This window comes from Mirounga leonina, unplaced genomic scaffold (assembly GCF_011800145.1).
Source record: "Mirounga leonina isolate KUSES-001 unplaced genomic scaffold, KU_Mleo_1.0 Mir_174, whole genome shotgun sequence".
Lineage (NCBI taxonomy): Eukaryota > Metazoa > Chordata > Mammalia > Carnivora > Phocidae > Mirounga > Mirounga leonina.
The window spans coordinates 69,546,200-69,571,917 of record NW_023270451.1 but is presented as its reverse complement, the minus strand read 5'-3'; the positions used below and the strand labels follow the sequence as shown (position 1 = coordinate 69,571,917).

The 25,718-nt window shown below is 39.4% G+C and overlaps 1 protein-coding gene and 2 long non-coding RNA genes across 9 annotated transcripts in view; 2 read left to right on the top strand and 1 right to left on the bottom strand.

The window, feature by feature from the left end:
* LOC118021092 overlaps positions 1 to 25,718 on the bottom strand; it is a 78,800-nt gene that overhangs the window by 10,497 nt on the left and 42,585 nt on the right. For 3 of the 6 annotated variants that reach the window (XR_004682096.1, XR_004682094.1, XR_004682099.1), the window contains one exon: positions 5,282 to 5,430. The exons of 2 other annotated variants lie outside the window; for them this stretch is intronic. The gene's annotated coding sequence lies outside the window, so the exon portion shown is untranslated. Of the gene's footprint in view, positions 1 to 5,281; positions 5,431 to 7,486; positions 7,612 to 25,718 lie in introns of all 6 variants that reach the window. One more of the 6 variants, XR_004682097.1, reaches the window with a different exon arrangement.
* LOC118021097 lies at positions 1,028 to 10,363 on the top strand. Its single transcript, XR_004682107.1, has 3 exons — positions 1,028 to 1,082; positions 8,172 to 8,284; positions 10,325 to 10,363. It is a non-coding gene; the product is annotated as an uncharacterized LOC118021097 (long non-coding RNA).
* The window catches only part of LOC118021095, a 33,729-nt gene continuing 18,440 nt past the window's right edge, over positions 10,430 to 25,718 (top strand). Inside the window, exons 1-3 of one of the 2 annotated variants that reach the window (XR_004682103.1) lie at positions 10,430 to 10,541; positions 11,122 to 12,557; positions 13,224 to 17,435. This is a non-coding gene — a long non-coding RNA (uncharacterized LOC118021095). Of the gene's footprint in view, positions 10,542 to 10,659; positions 12,558 to 13,223; positions 17,436 to 25,718 lie in introns of those variants that run through there. The other variant, XR_004682104.1, reaches the window with a different exon arrangement.

Below are 25,718 nucleotides of genomic sequence, written 5' to 3'. Positions count from 1 at the left end.
AATCGGTCCTTTCTCTAATGTGCCTAATTAGTGAATGTTAAGGAAGTGTGACATTTCAAACATCAAATAACTGAGGTAGCTACTTAATGAATTTAGGGAAGGAGGAAGAAGTATTTTTGTGAAAAATAAAAGATTTATATGATCTAAAGAGAAACCAGAGTATGGAAGAAGTATTTTGAAGTGTGGCCTTAACTTCTTTACATAGAATGTGGGTTCTGCTGTTTATACACAATAAAAGTAAGAATAAGTAGTGGAGGCATGGGTTTGCAACTGTTGCTTGATATGCATACAACACCAACAATAAGGGGATGGTTAAGTGACACTCTCAATTAAGGATCAAGTAAAATGAAACTGTATCTTTAAATTAGAATATGTCCACAGAAAAATAAGATTTTATTTTGTAAATTTGTTTACACTTTTTTTTCCCCCAGAAAAATGATCAGGTGGTCTAATATTCTAGTGTTTATAAGATAAACAGAGCTGTTACTGCATGGAAAATCTGTACTTTTGATTAAGCAGTTACCTTCAATTGTGATTATGTGGGTTACCAAGGAAATATTGGCTTTCTTCTTCCACCTATTCGACCTGTATCTTCTCAATGTAAATTGGTGAGTAAGTCAGGAAATGGCATCTAATTTTGTATTAACATTAGTCAAATGTAAGTAGGAGAGAGAGCTACCATTAAAATTTTAAATAGAAATAACTGGGATAATCTGCCATTTTGGATAATCAAGTATCAATGTTCCCTGAGTTTAACACAGATAATGGAGACCACTATGTCTCCGATTTTTGCAACATAAGAGGAGCAAAATTTCCTTCAAGTTTGAAAATTCCCTGTTAAGTCTTTTTCCGAAAGTGACTTTATTTTTTTTTTTTTAAGATTTTATTTATTTATTTGAGAGAGAGAATGAGAGACAGAGAGCACGAGAGGGAAGAGGGTCAGAGGGAGAAGCAGACACCCCGCTGAGCAGGGAGCCCGATGCGGGACTCGATCCCGGGACTCCAGGATCTTGACCTGAGGCGAAGGCAGTCGCTTAACCAACTGAGCCACCCAGGCACTCTCCGAAAGTGACTTTAATGAGGTATGTTTAGAAGTGGAGGAGGGGAAAGTTAACTCTACTTTGCATGAAGACACAATTAAATAAAAATTATTTCACCTCTGCAAGAGAAGGAATCTTATGGGGGTAAGTTTACTAATGGATGAATAAGATTAAAAGTGACACATTTTTTAAAAACATAAAATGCTAGAAAATTAAAAGAATAAATTTTGGCTCGGGAATATTTAGTATGCTCAGAAAAAGAGGCATCACCAGTGAAAATAGATCTTGATGTGACATATAATAACTGACATAGCATCGGCACTGGCCATTCAAAATAGATGTCCAATTAGGCAGTTGGACAGTTGGCCATAAACAACTGGAATGTTCAAACTACTATGTGCCAGCTAAATATCAACCCTGCATATTTTATATGGCCATGAGACTCAGTAGAAAGCTGATTTGTAAACTGGAAAACATTATGGAAATGTATCTTATTGTAATATATTTTGATGCAGCTGAATCAAGAGTCAGATCATGGATATGTAGACAAAAATATCTGCTAATTTCAATTGAACTCATCTTCTTACAATTGCCTATGGACTGAGGATTCTTCCTTCCTTTCACGTCCTTTTTATCACTTTTCATTATTATAAAAAGTTAAGTTTGGGATTTCTTTAGACCATCATCAATAAGACCACCCTTCATTGCCTAAGGGCAAATCTCTTTAAAATTCTAATATATCTCTTATTTCCATGTCTGGAATGGTATTCCCATAAAATCTGTGATGGTTATTTTTAGGTGGTGGATGGGTGATTGATGGGTAGATAGAACACGAACAGCATTACACCACAATGTTAAAAAAAAAAAAAGAGTTATTCCTAATCTGTTACCCTTTAAAAAACCAACTATTTTTTAATTTCTGTTACTGATCCAGGATACCCTAGTCTCAAGTAAATATAACCCATTAGGATCTGCAAGAAATGTGGGGAGGGTATTTTTTGTTTTCTTCCTTACATTCTTTTGTGTTGTTTGAATTTTTTTCAATAGTTTTTTTTTTACAATTGATTAAAATAAAAATAATCATTTTTTAAGTCTCTCTATTCTATTTATTTAGCCAAAATTGTAGTTCACAGTCTTCTATCCTATTAGCTAATTGATTTTCTGCATTTGTTTCCCCAAACTCAATACCACTTTCATTTTTTAGGACCAAATTTTAATTAATTTATTTTCAAAGTTTTTATTTTAATTTCAGCTGGTTAACATATAGTGTTATATTAGTTTCAGGTGCACAATGTAGTGATTCAACAGATCCATTCATCACCTGGTGCTCATCATGACAAGTGCCTTCCTTAATCCCCAGCATCTATTTCACCCATACCCTCACTCAACTCCCTTCTGGTAAACTTCAGTTTGTTCTCTATAGTTAAGAGTCTGTTTCTTGATTTCTCGCTCTCTCTCTCTTTCTCTCTCTCTGTCTCTCTCCCCTTTCGCTTTGCTCATTTGTTCTGTTTCTTAAATTCCACACATAAATGAAATCATGTGTTTTTCTTTCTCTGACTTATTTCACTTAGCATAATACCCTCTAACTCCATCCACGTTGTCACAAATGGCAAGATTTCATTCTTTTTATGGCTGAGTAATATTCCATTGTATGTATATGTGTATATATATGTGCCACATCTTCTTTATCCATTCATCAATCGATGGACGCTGGACTGCTTCCATATCTTGGCTATTGTAAATAATGCTGCTATAAACAGGGGGTGGGGAGGGCATGTATCCCTTTGAATTCTTTGGGTAAATACCACTTTCATTTTAAACTCATCTTGAAAGAATCTCCCATAGAGCCAACGTGAAAAGGCAGGATATTGAACTGCACAGGGCACACTATCTTGGAGAGATTTTTCTTTTGTTATTTTTGTTCTTTGTGTTGTCACATCTAGTTGTTTCATAATACTGCTAAACTCTTCAATTTCTTTTGAAAGGAATACTGCCATATGTATAATTTAGGTAACTTGGGAACACACTGCTCAGTGGAGATGGTATTTGTAAGAGTTGGAAAGATCCCTGGATAAAATAATCTCAGAAATTTCCCTTTGTTGTATAGGTATCAGAGTGACAAAGGGGGATGGATTCGGGAGAGACTTGGGAAATACTGTGGAATCAAGGCTTACAAATTCTTTATACAATTTTCCTTTCCACGGTGTGATGGACACCATGGTCTAATAAAAATTCCAAAATGTCTTTAAACCAAATGGTTTAGCCTCTTCACATTTCTTGTGGATTCTAAAGGGTTATATTTATTTGAGACTGGGGGGGTCCTGGATCAGTAACAGAAATTCAAAAATAGTTGATTTTTTTAAAGGGTAACCGATTAGGAATAACTTTTTTTTTTTTTTTTTTGCGTTGTGGTGTAATGCTGTTTGTGCTCTATCTACCCATCTATCAGTATATAAGTGTAAAAAAGTAGGACATTTTTCATCATTGGAAAATTTCAAGGTCAAACTGGATGACTATCAGGTATGCTTTAGAAAAGATGTTAAAAGGGGCGCCCAGGTGGCTCAGTTGTCAGGTGTCTGCCTTTGGCTCAGGTCATGATCCCGGGTTCCTGGGATCGAGTCCTGCATTGGGCTCCCTGCTCAGCAGGAAGCCTGCTTCTCCCTCTCCCACTCCCCCTGCTGTGTTCCCTCTCTCGCTGTGTCTCTCTCTGTCAAATAAATAAAATCTTAAAGAAAAAAAAAAAAGACATTAAAAGGAAACTTGACTAATGTGACCTCTCAAGTCCCCTTTATCTTTAAATTCTGTGCTCTGAAGTTTACCTTCTAATCTTATGGTGGTGATGCTCCGTATCAGAAGGATAGGTGTGTTTTCTGGCTACCTTCCTCACTTTGCCTTGAACCCGCAGCTTCTGTGAGGAAATGGAGTGGGTGGGAGAGTATTCCTAGGAGAGCTGGAACTGTCCAGCAGTGGAAGGAATTGCCCATACTCTAGGTTCCAAGCAATGAGACTTATGGCAAGTTGGAGCAGGGCATCTGCTAAGCCACTCTTGACCACGAAAGGAGCATGTATGCATTCCTGTATGCAGAAGTACTGCATGTGGTGCTTACTCATCCCCATCCCAAGGAGATCTTTCTGTTTTCTATATTGCTTTTCATTTAAAATGGGGTCAATGGTCTTTTGATTTGTGTAGGAAAAAAAGAAAGTACAAGGGATAGATAGAAGAAGAGTTGAAGAGGACAGAAGGCAAAAATAGGGCTATTACATTGTACCAGCAGGTTTCGGTTTGTTAATTTCAAACTATTTAGCCGAACACACACACACACACACACACACATTATGTTAACATGTTCTATCACACATTAGGTTAACATGTTCTATCAGTAGATGGGGTCAGATCTATAGCAACTTCATTTTTTATATTTTACAATCAGTAATACAGTTATTGTAGTACACCATTTAAAAAAAAAAACCATTGTGTCAACTATTAGCTTATGAAGGCTTCCCAGAATATATAGCTAAGAAAATTAAAAATAAAGTTAATCAGTCCTTAAAACGTTGCTCAGTCTTTCCCTATTCAAGTGGCAGATGAATTCACTTTGATGTATGCCCACTTGATTGAGGTGGTGAGGAATGATGTAAAAATCTTTAAGCATGTTTATAATTCTTTTTAATAAGTGGCTGGATACCTAGCCCATATTTCCTTATATTTTCTTCTGAAAGGAAGGATCAATGTTTCCACAGACATCCTAGATTTGAGAAGAAAGAACTTTGGGGAAACATCTCATCCAGCTCCCTTATACTGGGTGATTAAATAGTAACCCAATTTTATAGGCGAAACAACTGAATGTGTTGAATTGCTTCATATTTTTTTAAAACGATTTTTAAAAACTATTTTTAACTTTATACAATAATACATATTCATTGTAGAAAATTTGAGAATATAAAAATACACAAAATAAAAATCATCCTGGAGTAACTATCGTTTACCATGTACCACCTCCTAAATACATACGTATCATCACATATGTATTTCATGCTCAGTGCTCTTTGAGGAAAAAAGAGAAGGCAAAGTGGAAGAGCTGTTGGTCCATCTGATCTAAGCCTGGAATCAATGTCTACGTATTTTTAACCATCTTCTTTAATGTGTCTCTACCCTTGGGCCTAATCTGACGATAGATTATAAATGAGGTGCCAAGATTCCTAGTTAGAAAATAACACTAGGGTTGTAGGCAATTCCTTACCTTTCTTTTCCTGAATAGAGACCCAAGAAATTGTAAAGGAAATACGATACTGCAAACATGCCTTTATTTTTGTGAGGTAACACTGGAGGTCCCCATGTTGGCCGCGGCAAAGGGCAAAGGCAGTCCCATGCTTAACAGAGCGAAGAGCCCTACAGAGGAAGAAGTTAACTTTAGCTTTGAAAATCCTTTTATCCTCCATGATTTTGATGGCTTTAAATTTGTCACCTGAATGCGATATTAACATAATCGTCTGCATTTCAGCTAATGAATGCACCTGCTTCTAAGACTTTATTTTAGCAGTTTTAATGAGCTCTTCAAAAGAGTTTGCCTGGACTTACTGTGCGGTTAGAGAAATAGCAGCTGTAAGCAACTAACAACACATTCAGTATTTGAATCAAGCTCTGTGAAGTTGTTAAACTCGAGAAGGAGTGTCTATCCATCTGTCTGTGATAAGGGGAATGAAGCTGAGATGTAGCTGTGATATTTGGAGAAAGCACTAGTGTAAGTGGGGCTGGCCAAAGGAGGTTTTTCCCTGCTTGGCCATAATATATGGATCCCAGGCAGTTCATTTAAGCTCACTATATCCCAGTTTCTCATCTTTATAATAATGGTGCCTATCGGTGTGCCTGGGTGGCTCAGTCATTAAGCGTCTGCCTTCGGCTCAGGTCATGATCCAGGGTCCTGGGATCAAGCCCCACATCAGGCTCCCTGCTCCGCGGGAAGCCTGCTTCTCCCTCTCCCACTCCCCCTGCTTGTGTTCCCTCTCTCGCTGTGTCTCTCTCTGTCAAATAAATAAAATCTTTAAAAAAAAAAATAATGGTACCTATCTTATAAGCTTGTTGTAAAGATGAAATGCCTCACCTGTTGAAAGCACTCAATTATGCTTAATTTTATTATAATTGTTTATTACTAAATAGATGTGACTCTAAGTCAATCAATCAAATTCTATTTGATTGGCTATGGGTTGTAAGATGGTTCTTAGGTGAATAGCTACTCATTGAGACCTATAGGGGAAAAAAACCCAAACTGATCTCTTGTGTTTAAGGAATCAGGAAGTTTATTTCAATGCTGAATCATGTCTTAACTCCACAGTGAAGGTTTTTTTTTTTTAAAGATTTTATTTATTTGACAGACAGAGACACAGCAAGAGAGGGAACACAAGCAGGGGGAGTGGGAGAGGGAGAAGCAGACTTCCCGCTGAGCAGGGAGCCCGATGCGGGGCTCGACCCAGGACCCTGGGATCATGACCTGAGCCGAAGGCAGTCACTTAACGACTGAGCCACCCAGTTGCCCTCCACAGTGAAGATATTTGAAAGAGAAGATGTCAACCAATTTCTAGAAGTCCAAATTCCTAAATAATCTAAATGTAAGCCATTTAGAATTTCTAAATATTATGTAGATGCTAGGGTACTAGAATAGTTACTTACTTTTAATATATATTTTAATACTTATATTATCAAATTCACTCCATGCTTATTAGACTGATTTCAAAATCACATTTTCATGATGGGACTCTCCCTCCTCCTTTTTTTACATATGTTCCTCTGTATACTTTAATTTGGAATGTAGTAATAACACATTTAACGCTCAATTGAATGGAAAACAAAAAATAGGACAAATGTTGCTTTAAAGATACACACAGCAGATATGTTACAGATCAATTGGAGGTAACACTGGGAATAAAGATGCCACAGATTTTTATCTCCCTCTTTTTCTCTCTCAGTAAAATAGGTAGCACAGAGGTGAGCTAGCTGTTAAGAAAATGGAAAATTTTCCTATTTCTTTTTTATTTTATTTCAGTGAACGTGAAACAATTATTCTGGCTGAGATGGAAGTAATTTATTTCCCAGATTCCTGTTCCTCTTTACACCACGCTGACCAACAGCCTTCCTTCAATAATTGGAGCTAGTCCACTGGTGTTTCACCCCACATGCCACAATGCTAGGGAATCACTGAGGAAATGGGACCAGCATAGGAATCCTCACCACCTTTTTTGTTACAGGGGTTTCTCTGGAAAGGCGTTGCATTCTAGAAAGCACCAACTCCAGCCTGCTAAGTAGGCAGCCTCTGGTAACTGTATGCATCCTGACATTTCAAAAGATCCTTTTTATTCAGACTTGCATGAAGCATCTTTCCAGAAGGCATTCAGTTCTACTCTTAGACCCTAGCTTTGTAACCTAAGAAAACGACCCCAAGGGAGCTCACCTCTGACTGCCCTTTGACTCTGTTTTGCTGTGGAAGGCAAGCTGACCTCATAGTGATGAGGTTTGTTTATGGTCTGGTGACTCAGTGTGGTCCTCAGAAGGGCAGCATCAGCATCAGCTGGGAGCCTGTTAGAAACATAGAGTCTTAGGCCCCACCCCAGAGCTACCAAATCATAATCTGCATCTTAACAAGATTCTCAGGTGATTTATATGCTTGTTTACATTTAAGAAGCAGTGGTCTAAGGAATCTGCCTGAGATTTTTTTTTTGCTGCAATAGAACTCACCATCTCCTGTTCCAAAGTTGTATCCATCCACTTTCCACTTCCAGTCTCTACACAGATTTCTCTGCAGTGCTCCAGAGCAAACTATCTCTATTTTGGATGAGCTCCCACCCCGTGGGTCTTGTACTGATCTGCATTTCTATGGTTCGGGTGGTCAAATGTGTATACAGCCCAGCCTACAACTAGCCAACCATACCCATTCTCCAGCAAGTCATCTTGCCCTCCTTCTTCCCACAGCTGGAGCGTTACCATGTTCATAAATTATTGTTAAAGAAGGAAATTACCAAAAGAAAAAAAATAGTCTCCGTAAACCTGCATAGTTTAGAGCTAAAGAATATGTTAAAATTTTCCATCGTGGAAATTTCCCAGCTACTGGGCTCTTTAGATTTTTTTTTTTTTTTCAGAGCTGCAAGCAAAGAATGGAAATTTCCAGTTGCAGCATCAAGGACTGCTGTTCTGCTGACTGTCTTGCTCAGCCAGGGTCATCTGCTTCTCTAAGACATCAAGGAATGCCAAGGTAGGTCTGAGAGAACACACACACCTCCTCTGCAGGAAGGAAGGAATGTCTTTGTGCTGCCTCCAAGCTGTGATAAGGAGAGGGGCGGGAGAGGTGACGTGCCCTGCTCGTCCACCTGAGTGTGAATTTTGTTGATCGTTACCACCTATCAGCAGCTTATCGTATTTGACATCTTTCTAATGACAGCTGGCTGACAGGTCTTTTGTTTTTTTAAGAGATCCCTAAGGTGGGTGGGAGATGCAAAGAGAGGGAAGAAACCAACATTTATTGAGGTCTACCCTCCTAAGTACTCTGCCAGCTATTTTATATACATCATTTAACCTTTGTGTGATCTGCCCAAGGTTAACTTCTGATTTCCTGAACCCACATTTTGGAAGCTTCGTTTGTTCTTCCCGAGACAGCTCTACCTCCCCCCAACCCTCCCAGAAACGAGTCATCTGCAAGCATCCTGAAGGGCTCCTCTCCACCTCTTCGATAATACCACTCCAGTTCCTTTTCATGCCGTCGAAATTGACATGCATTTCCATTCACAGCTGATCCCGATGTCTGAGACAACAGGCGTCCATTAGTTCCTCAAATCCCATTATGTTCTTCCCCATGTCCTGCGGCCGTTACACAGAAGTCTGATGGTGACAATGCCATGGAAGACCATGTGTAAAGCCATTGGCTTCTTGAGAACAAGGCCAAACACCCTGTCTGGCTCTAGGCTGGAAAGAACGTTCTTAAATCTAGGTTGGGGGGCTTGTCTGGGTGCTTTGGCAATTTTGATTTTGTCTTTAGTAGTTTGTTTCGATTTGTAGGGGATTCTGAATGACTGTAAGGAGTAAGAGCTACATAGGGTTACTCTCTTCTTACTGACAACCCATGGTACCAGGAAAAGAACAGTTAAGGAGGATTTCTGACATCCACTGTTGCTATTTATGCTTATTATTTATTGAGGCAAGTTTGGTAGTAATGAAGATATTCCAGGAATAAAAAAAAAGTGTCACATGGCTAGTGAGTTTTAAAAAAGAAAATTTATTCCCTACCTGTATTTTTTATCACACCTGTATCCATAGATAGCAATGTTGTCTTTGAATACGGTGACCAATTTTAATGCCAACCCAAAACAGAAGTGGACTGGAATGGGAATGGTCAGCGGGAATATTGTAGGTCTGTTTAGGCTTTAGTCTCAAAAGCTAATGTTTAGTTTAGTCATTGGTTACTTCTCTAATAACGATTTTGCTTATTCTGTTAATCCATTAAAATGGAGTCTGATTCCCTGGTGAAATTTGTCAAGTGGCATTTTAATATGGGTCTGGGTCTCATATGATAGTACCATTCCTCTGACAGGCTTCTTTCCACTCCTCCTCTGCTTCTGTCATTAACTAGAAGATATCGGTCCTCTTAGTTGAAGACACTGATGATTCATACCTGTGGGTTGGGCTGAATAAACATATGATGCCTATTCTTTTCCACTTTAGACCACAGAGTTGACTTTAAAAAAATATATATTTTGGTTGGAAAAATGCTGATCTAGATACTGTTTGATTGACTTCAATCATGGCCCCAATTCTCTCCCTCTTGTTTCTCTACCCCTGGCAACGTGACTTTTCAGCCATTCACACCAAGAGTTAGAGTCTATTCCCCGGCTCCTTGAATTTAGGCTGGGCTTTGACTTGCTTTGGCCACTAGAATGCAACAGAAGTAACAGTGTGCCAGGTGCAAGCATAAAACTTCACGTGTGTGCTTCCATTTTCTTTCTTGGAACCCACCACGGATACTTGCCTAAGCCCATGCTAACCTGCTGGGGGATGAGAGATCATGTGGAGTAGAGATGAACCGGCCTAGCTGAGGCCATCCCAGACCAGCCAGGCCAGCGCTAACATACCAGCTGCCCACACATGCATGAGCAAGCCCACCAAGATCAGTCGGGCCCAGCCTGGATTAGCAAAAACACTCAACCAACTCACAGTCTCATGAGAAATAGTACATGGTAGCAGTTTTATTTTTTTATTTTATTTTTTTATTTTTAAAAGATTTTATTTATTTATTTGACAGAGAGAGAGACAACAAGAGAGGGAACACAAGCAGGGGGAGTGGGAGAAGGAGAAGCAGGCCTCCCGCCGAGCAGGACGCCCGATGCGGGGCTCGATCCCAGGACCCTGGGATCATGACCTGAGCCGAAGGCAGACGCTCAACGACTGAGCCACCCAGGCGCCCCATGGTAGCAGTTTTAAACCACTACATGTTAAAGTGGTTTGTGATGAAGCCATAGGTAATGGATAAAGGCGTCCAATTTCCTTCTTTTTTTTTTTTACCCCCTCACTGCCAGGAGCTCAGAGTCAAGTCTGAAGACCAATCACAGAATCTGTGTTTATTCATGTATACATATTTATTGAGCTCTTTATGGCTAACGTATTTGTAATGCTCTCTCTTCTTGGCAGAGAATTTTAAAAATTTAATAACCTATTGTTTGCCATGTTGGTTCTACACCAACTCAATCTTCTGTCTTAAATATTAGCTGATTTCCCCTTAGCATCCGATTAGAAGACATGACCCTACGTCAAGATTGGCAAATGTTTTCTGCAAAGAGCCTGCTGGTAAATATTTTGCTCCGAGCAGGCGGTACAGCCTCTGTCACTGTGCTCTGTTAAATAGCGCTAAAGCGGCTGTAGACTACATGTACGCAAATGGGCATGGCTGTGCTCCATAAAAAACTTAATTACAAAACAGGCAGTGGCGAGGATTTGGCCCTCAGGCCATAGTTTGCTCACCCTTGATCTAGAGAATCTATGTCACTATGCAAAAACAACTTCATCTATACGATGATCCCATCGACTCTGTTGTTAATTCAGCTCAATCACTTTGGAAAAGCAGATAAATGAAGCCAGTTCACGTCCTCAATGAGAAGACAAGAAGGGGCTGACCACAGCACGGTACTGCGTGGAGACTAACAGCATTTGCATGAAGGCAAGTACTATACTGAACAACGTAAAATTCACCAGACACTGGGTCGGGGACTGGTTATGTAGTCAATGCCAAAGGCCAAGGTGACACAAACGATGTTGCATTTGTTTTGTTTCATTTCCCAGCCTCTGATCTCACACGCTGATTTAACAAGCACACGCTGTATGTCGCCACAAGGATGGGACTCTGGCCGTACTTGCCCACTCGGAGCTCCCTGAATGTATTGTGCTATTTCACGGCTCTCTAGTTCTGCACACAATGTTCCTGCTGCCTAGAACACACTTAGCCCTCTTCTCTTACTGGCTAACACCCACTCACTGATCAAAACGAAGCTCAATGATACTGCCTCTTGGAAGACTTCCCTGAGTGCACCTCCACCTCCTCGCCCTCAGCCTCTAGTCCATGCTCAAAGTCTCAGCATTTATTCTACCAAATTAATAATTAAAATAGCTAAGAATGCTTATACGGTGCCAGGTTCCTGTGTGGCAGGCACTGTTAAATATAGTCATGTAACTGAAATTATCAGTATCCTTGCCCATTTCCTCAATCCAGTCATACATTCAAACACATTGATTGAGTACCTCTTTTGTGCTAGGCACAGAAGAGAAATAAAGCCCGAGGCTCTAATGTAGCGTGTAAGCCCACTGAAGGCACATACTGTATCGTATTTGTTTTTATATCTCAACATGTAGCGGTGTCCAGAGCAGAGGTTTAACATTAATATTAGAAGACTGAATGTATGAAAACAGCAGATGCTTATACAGGGAATAATATGTGCCGGGCAAGGTCCTAACGTGGGGGATTGAAGGCACAGAGAGTTTTTAACTAACGTGCCCATAAGGTCACACATGTGACAGAGCTGGTTCTAGAATCCACTTTCATAACCAGTGGGTGAAATGAAAGCCTGAATGACTCAGCATAAATCCATGCCACTCCTGAAAAAATAATTCAGTGGCTGCCTCTTTGAGGGCAGGGGTGGTCCAGCGGTAGCCATTCTGTGCTTGGGCTTTGGAGTCAAACAGCATGTGTTCACATTTGCTCTCCAGTGCTCAGTGTTGTTGGAAGCATTGACCGTGCCTCCAAAGCGTACCCTCACATTTGCGCACAGCACGTTACGGTTGCATTCCCACTCCAAGTTGATTTCTCCCAGGCCCTCTCCTCCTCTCAGGTGGGCAGGCATCAAGGCTGGAGGAGTAACTCCAGCACTGCTCTGCCATGTGACTGCTGGGTTGTATAGGAGATCCATCCATGCTGGCCTACTCCAAAGGACATGTAAGCAAATTAGCACTTTGAAGAAGGCTGCACGGGAGTGTCCATAATGCTGGTAAGCCTGGATAACCATGTGCATTATTTTAAAGGCTTGCTACCAGACACTCATTGATGGCTTTGGAAGTCCCCATGGAGGCTCCCAGGGAATACGCCACTCAGTGGGGGAGCCACAGACAGTGACTGGCCTGCAGCTGTCTCTGAGGACAGGTTTACTCTGCCAAAAAAGAAAGAACAGATATTTCCAGTAGAATTTTGCTTCTAAAACAAAAATGGGTTTGGAAAGTTTTAGGTTTGAGCATTAGAACATCAGGAAATAAAAGTGCTCACGGATTCCCCGCAGACTTTTGAAGTGCATGGTTCCTCTGAGGGTAGAACAAATGTGCCCATTTTTCTATCTCTAGGCAGTTTTCTTAAAAAATTTCTTAAAAAACTCTTCCACTTTTCTCCCTTTGCAGTTAGGTAAATAGGAGGAGGCAAAGAGGCACTTTGCTTCGTAGCCTCCTTTGATGGCCTGGAGGATCTAATGAAGATGTGCTAGGACTAGCTTCCACCACAAGCTTCCGGTTCTCATTGGAGGCTCAACAGAGGCTAATAAGAATTCAGCAATTTAAGAATTGGCTCTTGCAAGCAACCATGTGTCACTGGGGAGCTGTGCAAGATTGTACCCGCAAGTACAGGATAGTGTATGAAAAGATATTGTCTTCTCCTTTCTCCTCTACAGGCTTTCCTCCCAGTCAAGAATCAATCATGGGACTCCTCCAGGAAAGCATGTATTGCCTGGCTGGAAGACTTGAGACACATTCGGTTGACCAGTGTTCTTGGGCACCTACAAATGCATGTTTCAGTGCTTGGGTAGAAGTTATCATGCCTTATTTTCCAATTAAAATAACACAAGTGTTATTGTAGTTATAGCCCATTTCATACAGTTTAATGCTTAATAATTCTCTGCTTGCTTTCTTATGTAAAACTTATATCTTCCCATCTAGATCATAAACTCGCTGAGGGCAGGGATCATGGCTTTACTTCTTTTCAATCCCCCACAGGACCAAACACAGGCTAGAGAAGCATAATACTGGGTGGTCAACAGGGAATGACCACAGGACAGTGTGGAGATCTGGGTGGTTTCTGGGCCCCCGGCCCCATCTAGCTGGTATAAGACCTTCAGGAAGCACTTACATTTCTGAGATGTGATTTCTTCATCTTAAGAGTGCTCCACTTACCTCACTGGTTCGTTGAGAGGATCAGGTAAGATAATGTATATGAAAGTATTTTGTAAACCAAGATTTGCTAGCTTTAAAGTGTGAGCAATCATCAGAAGAGGCATTTAGTAAAAATCTGATTGATTTGTAATGATAAAATATTGTCTTCCCTTCTTCCCTATATCCAGTTTTAGGGGTTTTATTTCTCAGCATTTAATTTTATCTGAGTGGCAAAGCCACTCCACATCTTCCTGATACCGTGTAGTGTGCATTTCACCCTATTGTTAAAGTTGGGTTGAAATCTAAGCAAACCAACCAGAAAAGTCACCAAGCATGCGATGGTCACATCTATCACACAGGCCTCCTGGACACCAATGCATTTGTACCCCACTAGAGTTCCACGGCCTTTCTTGTGTCGCATCTACCCACTCACACTGTACCCTAGGCAAGGATTATGTATATTTCTATATTCTAGCATTTACTTGATACATGAGAGTGGCAGATCATCGCCCTAAGCCCAGGCCAGCTGAGAAGAAAATGAAGAAGCTGCACCTTATATGAGAAATTTTACAAAGGAAGACACTATGAAACAGACTTTTAGAATGGTTCATTTATTTATAATATTTATTTCCTACTTGTTCTTAGCAAAGAAGCAGTCTCTCTGTAGTACCAGAATTCTATACAATTCATGAGAAAACTCTCCTTTCAAACATGGTTATTCCTCAAATACTTCTGTAAGATATAAAATTTAGTCACAGGGTTTTTTTTCCTCACTTAACTCATGAAAGCTGGATGAGTCTATTATTTTCCAGGTTCGATCACAGAGTATCCACTGCAGGACTAAGACACAGGGTTGAAGAATTTTGTTGATATACTGAATCCAAACCAATTGTGAACTCCATTAATGAACATATTTATGATACCTTTTTTATGGGCATATAAAGAGGAATCTGTGTTTCAGAATTAACTGATCCAGAACAGTTTTTGGAAACCTTATTTCTTTTCTTTTTAAAACTCATTACGGAAAGTTTCAAACATACCCAAAGGTAGAAGAATAGTATAAATGACAGGTCCATCATTATGGACCTGTCATCCAGCTTCAACATAGGGCCAATCTTGTGAATCCTCATTTTTAATCAATATTAGTAGCCAATAAAATTAAACTCACACTACATGCTAATTCAAATCTCATAACATGTTTATTTATCTATAGTTTCCTAAAATAATTGTATTTTTGTCAGACACTCTTCTTTTTCATTCTCGTATCTCTCTCACTTCTCTTGAGGCTGAAGTGGGTCTAGCTTCTTACATAGTCCATACTAGAGGGAAAATACTTAGCGAGAGGACAAGGTGGGACATTTTAAATTTATTACTTTATTAATTTTTCTCTACCTGTGACATCGTGCCTTGCTCCTTTTGACTAAAGTGTTGCAGGAAAATAGTGATAATGGAAAAGGAGTCACTTCCAACAACAGAACTGAGTCTTTGTCCCTTTGCCCCAATGATATAATAGCGAGTGACAGAATGAGGGGTCACTCCATTCTTGATCCTAACAAGAGAGAGAGCCAGCCCCAAGACAAATATTATAACCCAAATGTTTCAAGGCTGAGCATTTCTTGTATATATTATTGAATATATTATTTTGATATATCTTGAATATATTATTTATTAGATATATATAAAAATTTTGCAGAGTACAAATAGTTTGCTGTATGGAATTATTGTGGTAAGATTCATCAAAATGCATACCAATTTGTAGCCAAATCATACCCCCAGGGAATCTAAAATAATAATAATTTTTTAAAAGAAGTAAGTTAGGGGTGCCTGGGTGGCTCAGTCGGTTAAGCATCTGCCTTTGGCTCAGGTCATGATCCCAGGGTCCTGGGATTGAGCCCCACATCTGGCTCCCTGCTTAGCGGGGAGTCTGTCCCTCTCCCTCTGCCTACCGCTCTGACTACTTGTGCTCGTTCTCTCTCTCCCAGTCAAATAAATAAATAAAATCTTTAAAAAATATATTTAAAAAATAAAGAAGTAAGTTAGAATGATGAAGTTGGGTAGAAGTTATATGGCTTTAGCAAAACTTTGGTTTCTTCTTTTACATTGTGCCCCATGATAAAACAGCAAAATTCCTACCTAGATGGTAACACTTGTACCATTCGCTTAATTTTAAGATCCTCAGTTGCTCTTGGGAACAAGTATACTGCTGTGGCATGAAGTGGAAGGTATAATTTGAAGCCAGACTAGAGAAAAAAAGCTCCTTTTAGAAGTAATGTATTCATGAAAAGGTAAAAGTATCAAGAAAGGCTTAATAATTTCACCAAGTAATCTAAAGCAATTTCATATGCAAGTTCCTTACAGAACTATAACAAACTTTGTAGAACTCAAGCCTTCCATGGAAAAAGGTTTTAAGACTTCTTTTAAAACCAATACCAAGGGAATAGTCAGCCACAGAATGTACTGCAGTCTTACTCACTGTTGTTTGCTTTATCACTCATGAGAACTTGCTTTGCATTCAGTGAAGACTTAGAGAAATGTAAGGATGAATACTTATCATAATTCATTCCCATGTGGACTTTCAAAATCCAGGATAATAGCTTTTCTTTTTCCTTCAATAATTAGACTCTGAAAGGAATCTGGAAACTGCTACACACAGGAGTGGTGTTCAGTTGAAACAGGGCTCATTTCCAGCTCTGCTTGAGTTCATTGCTGTCTACGTGTGATGTTGAAGGGAATGAGGAAAATAAACTTCCTTAATTATTACATGGTGCCAATGACCTTCCTCTACTTTTGAAGAAATACATTGCATTTCTTCCTTAGTATATTCACAATGAATCTCTGAGATACAGGGATATGGTTATTCAGTCAGAAAAAAACAAAAAACAAAAACATTTAATTATTTAAGAGACCTAAGCACTTCATGTGAAAACTTTCAACTTAACAGAGGGGAGGGAAATAACTCTTAAAATAAGATCAAGCCAGTAAACCTAAGGAAAGGGGAGCGGGGGGGGCGGGGAGGGAAAAAAACAACAACAACAACAATGAAGCATTGTAAGGAATAAAAAAAAAGAATAAAAATAAATATATCTATTACCATAAAAATTGAATGAGTTGAATTCCCCTTTCAAAAGACAAACTTTCAGATTATTTTGAAAGACAAAATTATGCTATGTATAAGAAATTCACTTCAAACTAAGTGACAAAGAAAGTTTGAAAATAAATGATTGGGTAGATATATGTCAGACAAATCCAAAACCAGGAGTGACAGTATTAATATCAAATTCAAGGCCAAAAACATTAAATAGGAACAAGAGGATGGAATGATTAAGGGCACAGTGGCAGAGATTGCTAGATGCCTATGCCATCCATGCCCATCCCTTTTTCACCCTTGCTAACAAAACCTCAATTTAATTTGGCACAGCAATGTGTACAGATAAAAACAAATTAATTTTCCTATCCTCTTTTACAACTGGGGTAGACAGTAAGTTGTAAGCAGAAGTTAGTGGGTGGGCCTGCAGATGTCTAATTAAGCTGGAAGCTACTCCTTTCTGCCTTCTTTTTCCACCTTCATGACTGGAATATACATGTGATGGCTGGAGCTGCAGAAGCCATTTTGCAACCATGACTTGGAGAACAGACACCAGATACTAAAAGGCATCAGAGCAGGAAGACAAGTGGAGCTTGCATTCCAGATGACCATGGAGCCTCTATACCAGCCCTCAACTTTTTACCACCAGGTATTTTTTATGTTTGAGAAAAATACATTTCTGTTTATTTAAGCCACTATTATTTTGGTATCATTTTACATGGAGTCAGCTCAATTTCCTGTGGTACAGCTATAAACTTGAAGAAAATATAATAATTGTCAGCTATTACGCACTAAAAAATATAGCATAAAAATTTTAAAAATCAAAACCACTAGAGAGTTTTAAAAAAGAAAAGAAGAGAGGGCGCCTGGGTGGCTCAGTCGGTTAGGCGACTGCCTTCGGCTCAGGTCATGATCCTGGAGTCCCTGGATCGAGTCCCGCATCGGGCTCCCTGCTCGGCAGGGAGTCTGCTTCTCCCTCTGACCCTCCCCCCTCTCATGTGCTCTCTCTCATTCTCTCTCTCTCTCAAATAAATAAATAAAATCTTAAAAAAAAAAAAAAGAAAAGAAGAGAAAAAAACCCACTAGAAAGACATGCGGAATTTGATGAAATAACAACCATAGTAGTAGGTTTTAATGCAGCTCTTTCAGAATTTGATAGAATATGAAATCAAAAACAAGCAAGAATACAGAAGACTATAATATAACTTACAAGCTTATTACACATGCATGAAAATATGGGTTTATGTATGTGATTAGTATAGAGGAGAAAAACAATAAATTTACACTTTACAAAAAGAGAACATGCAATCATTTTATTGGTGTATGGAATATTTACAGAACCAATCATATACTTGGCCATAAAGGACAAGAGCTATTGTAATATAGGGTACAGAAGAAAGGCGCCTGCATCCAGACACTCTGCTCCACAGCGTGCTGGCAGAGTGACCTTGGGCAAGTGACTTAACCTTCCTGGGTTTCGTTTCTTTATCTATAGAGTTGGGATCATAATAGCTAGAAATTTTATCTTTTATAATTACTACTGTCTCTCCCAGCCCAGCATTTTCCAGCGTGATGCCCATTTACCTACACAAAGCTGCTGGTGCCTCATGTCACTGACTCTAGGTGGAGGTGCCAGGCCATCAGATGGTCATCACTACTTCCCCGTGGGAGGGTCAGCAGTGGGAATAGGAGGTTAACATTTCTCAGACTGGCCTCAACTGACCAGTGAGCACAACGCTGTCTAGCACAGAATTCAAGAGCACCAAAAGAATGTTAAATGGATGAATTGTTACTTGCAGGAAAAGAAACAGGAACCATGTTTCCAATTATTCTTCATTTCAGACAACAACTAGCTGTTTCCGCTGGCTGGCACAATATAGCTGAATGGGGAACACTATTGAGTAAACTCTGCTGAAAAAAGGATGAATGTGGGCCAGTGAATTTTTTGACACAGTCCCAGCTTTATTTTTGCTTATTGCTGGCAAGCTTATATGAGGGACATTAAAAAACAGTTGAGAAAAACTTTGTAAATAAGGCTTAAAGGACAAGAAGTCTCCATAGCCCCTCAAAATATAAACTTTTTTGTACCAACAAGGCTCATTTGTGACATAAGACAGGACCTCTAAATTTAGCTGTTGGTTAGAAAAAAGAGAAAAACACTTAATATAAATCTTAAAAAAAACCAACATTTCTTAGTATCACAAAAGCAGAACACTGAAGTACTTAAAATATTTTAACATAAAGAAAGTATTTTCATGAGCAAGCACTTTAAAGATTTTTTTTTTTTAAATCTATTTATTTGACAGAGAGAGAGACAGCCAGAGAGGGAACACAAGCAGGGGGAGTGAGAGAGGGAGGAGCAGGCTCCCCGCCGAGCAGGAAGCCCGATGCGGGGCTCGATCCCAGGACCCTGGGATCATGACCTGAGCCGAAGGCAGATGCTTAACAACTGAGCTACCCAGGCGCCCCATGAGCGAACACTTTAATATATGAAAATATATGACTCTGAGGATACTATTAATTGTATATTTTAATAATTATTCCATATAAGGGTGGCTGGGTGGCTCAGTCAGTTAAGCATCCAACCCTCGGTTTTGGCTTAGGTCATGATCTCCGGGTTGTGAGATTGAGCCCCACATCGGGCTCTGAGCTGGCATGGAGCCTGCTTAAGATTCTCTCTCTCTTCCTCCCCCTCTACCCCCCCCTCAAAGAAACACATTATTTCATATAAGTAAATTATAAATACATAGGCTATGTTATAAATTATAAGTATTCAATGTTTATATATTTTTAATAAAATTAAATGTAATAAAATATTAGCTCTATAAACACATTGAAGTTTTATCCCTGAACTTAGAGGGAAAGCAGAAATGAACTAAAGATAGTAAGTTTCCCCCACTCATTTTAGGTCACAAACACTTGATAAACTATCTGACGTCAACAGGGAATGAATGGGGCATGTGTTCCTTTGCTTTGGGGGATCTACAATATCATCAGCAGAGTGATATTTATGTTTTTGCATATTTTCATATGTTTCACCTCAAACATATTGATGAACAAGTAGATAAATTCAGGGTGGTTTTTATTTTTTTCTCCAAAATATATCCTAACTCTCTAGCTGTTCCTAATTTCTCTCAGCATTATCTTGGTGTATCAGTTCTTCACCAATCCTATTCATTCCTCTCTTTAGAAAGTTTTGTGTGACTACAAAATCGGCTCCCACCTTTCTGCTTAGAATGACCTTCTCACTCACTTCTGCACACATAAATGAATAGCCTTTCTCAGCATCTGTCTAAGCTGTTGTCATTCACAGAGGCTCCATATTCTTTCTGTGTATTAGAGAACATCAAATCCAGGAAGAAGGTTTTTTTCTCCAATTGTGGGGTTTCAGACTTACTCAGATACAATTCAAACAATGCATTGCATCCCAAGTGAAGATACATATAGGGCACCCATTTATCAGGGAGGAAGACAGAGAGACTGAAACAGAGAGGAGAGAGGCAGAAATCAGACTTCCCCTGTCCAAACTGTACTAGAAGCGAAGATTCTGTACTTCTATAATCCTGCTGATTAGCACAATGCTATCAGGACTACATGAAATGTTTTTTATTCAACTTGGTAGATAGTAGTACATATTTACCAGATTGAATTGATTAAATCAGTGTTAAGAACTACATTAAAGTGATTAGAGGAATTTTTTTCTGGTCTAGATTTTTTTTAAAGGAGATTTTTTTTTTTTAAATCATTCTCCAAACTGTCTTCCTAAAATTTGTATGAGTCTATCTAATCACCTAAGGCACAGGATCATCTTGCATTCCTGCCTTCTCCCAACACACTGAGGTTAGATGTCTCATGCTGCCCTCATCCTTGTGATGGGAAGACACGCCACAAAGTAATTTTAAAGGATAAAGAAGGATTAAGAAGAACAGAGAAGGGGCTCTGAGGAAGATGCATCATATGAAACCAGCAATCTTTCTTTCCACGTAATTTGTAAAGCTTTTTTGAATCCGTCTTGTCCCCTGTTGTTTTCCCTTCACAAAGCAGGGAACTCAGTTATGCCTATTAAGAACTCCATCTGCCTCAGAAAAAGGACAGATCGAGGGGGCGGGATTGTGGGGGGAAAGATGGGGATTAAAAGTCTTTAAAGTTTGAACAAGAAGAAAAGTGAAAAGTGAAAGTGAAATTTAATTGTCAGTTTCTTCTTCAAACTTGACTTCTGGTTACAAGATAATTTGCAGTAGGCGACCACGTTTTTTTACAAACCTAACAGGCATCATCATTCTGGGACTCTGCTGTGTCTCTCTTCCACTTGCTGGTCAATATCTCACTCAGAATCCAATCATTTACAATGAGTCACAATGCATGACTCAAGATTCAACTAGCTACAGTATTTTTCCTCATATTAGATTTAATGTTCCTTCAAGACTGGCTTGTAGGAGTGTTACTTCCCCACTCCCAGGTAGCTATAGATTTTTGTTACATTGTATCTGTTGTATGAGTGTGTGTGTGTGTGTGTGTGTGAATAAAATATAATGGGTACACATATAGTGTTTGAATAGTTGTATAATCAGCAGAGTGATATTTGTATATCAGGAGGTTAAAGAAACAGGAGGTTAAAGAAAATATTGATTTCACCAATTCACCCAAGGAAAAGACAAATGAGCTAAAACACATACTGTATTACAGAATACATCTGATTTCATTTTTAGAATCAAGTAATTTTTACTCAAATTTTACACATTTGATTCATCATTTCTCATAGGCTAGGGATCGAAATTTCCCTCATACATTTGAATTATTCATCATAGATGTCAAATATTACACAAAGATTTATGGTGAAATTAATACTGTGGATCAGGTATACGTGGCTGCTCCCCAATTGCATTTGACAGCATTTCCATCTTTTGGTGGTTCCTGAAAACTCTAAAAACAGGTTTGCATAAGTCAGAGCCTTTCTTCCTACAGTGAAAACAGGAGACATTTCCATTGGCTTTCATGGTGTGCAAGATAGGTAAATTTGAATTCATATCATCTAACTTTGCTGGGTCTTCAAGTATGAGCACTAATAAATGAATCCTTGTGCAGCTAGATTAATCAGCCCTGAACCAAATCCTTCTAAGACTCTTCATGGCTTCTGGCCAAGGGTGACAGGCTCAAGCTCCTAGGCCTTGCCTTCATAGCCTTTCTCCACTGGCCCCAATTTGCACTTCTACTACATCCCTTTTGTGCGGGTCCCACTAATGTCCTCACTCTTCCCCAAACATATCCTGTACATTTCCACCTTTGGACATTGACTCAAGCTGTTCCTCTCACCTAGAATATTTTCTTTTTGTTCTACAATCCCAACTCTTACTCATTCTTTTTGTACATTTTGTACTTTTTAGTCACACAAAGTAATGTATGGCCACATTCTCTTTGGAAAACTATTCAAACAATATAGAAGTATATATACAGTAAAAACTGAAAGTCCCTATGGATTCTAGCCCTTCCCTCTACTCCCCACCATCTGCCAATGGCACTCCTCCCCTCCCAATTTGCTAGCTACCCTTCCAACTCTTTCTCTCTGCATTTAATATTACAAATACAATTTTTGTTTATTTCCTTTTTAAGTAAGTAGAGTTGAACTATACACTCTGTTCTGTGGCTAGTTTCCTCCTCTTCAAGGCCTCTCTTACATTTCCTCTCTCACCTGAGGACCCATTCACTGCTTTAGCATTCTCCCTCCGCCTCCATTACCCTGCCTTGAACCTCTCACTCTTAATATCTATGGCACTCCATTGGCTTCTGATCCATCTCTACGATGTTGGGTTCTTTAACTAACTGTTGTGTGAGAGTCTTATCACTGGTATGTAAAGTCTTTGAGGGCAGGAGCTTATCTTTATTTTCTGTGGTGTTTAAAACTGTATTACGCACAGAGTAGGTATTCAAAACTAGTTTACTGAGTGAGTGAACTCCAGGTTCTCCATTTCCTGATCTAAGGTGGGAAAGCTCTGCTTAAATGGAGAGAAACACAGAAATGTACGGTAATGTGTCCTTCAGAGTTTCCATAGCCTCTCCTAAGAATTCTCCCAATCTGTTCTACATGGTGGGTTGGCAGATTTGTACACATCAGCTGAGAAGTACAGCAATTCTGTGTCAGGTCAGAGAGCCCAGGCAAAACTTTTCTTCTGGGACCTCTCAGACCAAGGACAGCTCCACCAGTTAAAAACCCTCAGAGAGAAAAACATTCTTACAGTGAAGGGAAGTTTACAGCACAGGCTGATGGAGCACAGGGTCATGAGGAACGCACAGATGATCCAAGGAAAACGCACTCTCAGACTTTTAGATCTAAAATTTCAGCTCTCATGGAACCACTTCTCCAGTGGAATTAATCACCGGCATAACAGTTGCAGCAATTCAAAAAGTCATTCACTTTCCCTTTTAACATAAAAGCCATAAAGTCAAACTTGGTGTTTCCTTTAAAAAATGTTATTTTCTCAGATCCTAGAGAAGGCAAAACAACCCATATAACATATCTTGTGTTTCATTTTAAATGCTGTCTCTTGAGTAAGTCACTAAATACTTCTATGCCTCAGTTTCTTTATCTATCTATAAAATGAGTATAACAACAGAACCTACCCTGTTGGCTTCTGAGCATTAAAATGAGATAATCAGGTGCAGTATGTAGCAAAATCGGATTCATAGTAAGTACTCAAAAATGTTAGCTATGATGAGGATGATTACGTTATGGCTTCTCACGTCTGTGTCAGGAGCTGAAAGATTTTTCTACAAGGGACTTCAGCCAAAGAAGGCAGACAAGAAAGAACACTGTTGAGCTGTTTTAATGGTGAATGTTATGAGCAATATTTCTTGGAAAATTCTATTCAGTCCCTTCAGTCTCATTACAACAAATTTGCTTAGAATCTTTATTAAAGTGATGCTTGAAATAAATGGATTATTAAATGGAAAAATCTCTCTTTTTTTTTTAAAGATTTTCTTTATTTATTTGAGAGAGAGAGAGCACATGAGAGGGGGGAGGGTCGGGAGGGTCAGAGGGAGAAGCAGACTCCCTGCTGAGCAGGGAGCCCAATGTGGGACTCGATCCAGGGACTCCAGGATTATGACCTGAGCAAGGCAGTCGTTTAACCAACTGAGCCACCCAGGCGCCCCAAAAATCTCTTTTTATTAGAAATTTCCTCTGAAATGGTATTAGTCATGACTGCTTCTTACATTCCTTTTGACACCTTATATGTCTTCTATTAATAGTTTCAAGTCTTAAGTCCAAATAACTGATTGAAAGGATCTAATGTAATATTTAATAACTAATTTGTTTTATCAAAAGAGTTGCTGTTGGTTTCAAAGGAGAGCTTCTGAATCCTTCAACTGAGGTCATTAATCAAAACAGATAAAATTATTTTAGTTAATAACTAAATGCCAAGATTACTGCAGATAACCAACATAGTTAAAATACTTCAGATTGCTGGTTTTAGTCTCAAATCGTTATTGAGACCCACCCTGTTATTGAGTCCATACTGGGGACATATGCAGAAAAAACCTGAAGCAATGAGCCAGTTACTTCTGACACAAAGACACTCAGCACCAGTCGATTGAGAGTTTCAGGTTGAATAATTCAGTTATTCAATTGTTTGTTTCACCTGGGCAATATCTATATCATAAATCAACGGATGCCATCTGAATAATTAATGTGTGTTCATCCATGTACAGGCTAAGGGCATAGGATTTGAGGTCAGAAAGAGAAGGGTTTAAATTTCAACTTGAGGGTGCCTGGGTGGCTCAGTTGGTTAAGCGACTGCCTTCGGCTCAGGTCATGATCCTGGAGTCCCAGGACCGAGTCCCACATCGGGCTCCCTGCTTAGCAGGGGGTCTGCTTCTCCCTCTGCCCTCTTCCCTCTCGTGCTCTCTGTCTCTCATTCTCTCTCTCTCAAATAAATAAATAAAATCTTTAAAAATAAATAAATTTCAACTTGGTAACCTCCTAGGTAAGTGAACCTGGGCAAACTGTCTAACCTCCCAAAGCCCCAGTTTCCTTATCCCTAAATGTGACTAACACTTGTTTTGCTGGCTTGAGAGGATAAAGTGAGGTAATATATAGAAAGAGCTTAATGCACAGGAGGTAGATATTGGGTCATTTCCTTTTTTTTTTAAGATTTCACTCATTTATCTGACAGAGAGCACAAGCAGGGGAAGAGGCAGAGGGAGAGGGAGAAGCAGGCTCTCTGTTGAGCAGGGAGCCTAATATGGGGCTTGATTCCAGGACCCTGGGATCATGACCTGAGCCGAAGGCAGCTGCTTAACTGACTGAGCCACCCAGGCACCCCTTCCTTTTTCTTTTTAACCTCTTTAGTTTCTAAGTTGTGATGATAAAATAGTAAATATATAATATATCAGATGATGATAAGCACTGTGAAGAAGAGCAAGTGGGAAATCCTGAATGTCAGCCAATGAGGGAAGGGGTGGCTAAAATAAGAAAAAACGAAAAAGTAAAAGGAGACATGGATGAGGCAGTTTAGCCTCAGTGCATGCATATAAATATTGTCATGATGCATGAGCAAGTTGTGCTCTTTCAGCCTTCATTGTTTCGTGCTTGTGACCATCACAAACAGGAGGACACAGCCTAAAATTATGCAGGCAAGTGGAGAAGAGGAAGAAGTTAGGAATGATGAGGTGGGGGAGCTAAGACTTGGGGGACGAATGAGCTGTAGGACCAGTCATTGGTGTCAGTGGCCCTCAGTCCTAAAGGTGGCATCCATTGGCCTGGAAACTCACACTTTCCATTGGTACCCAAAGATGCAGTCTAGAGAGTGAGCTGAGTTGTAGCAGCAGTTCAGCAGTTTCTTTCTTTCTTTCTCTTTCCTTCTTTCTTTCTTTCTTTCTTTCTTTCTTTCTTTCTTTCTTTCTTTCTTTCTTTCTTTCTTTCTTTCTTTCTTTCTTT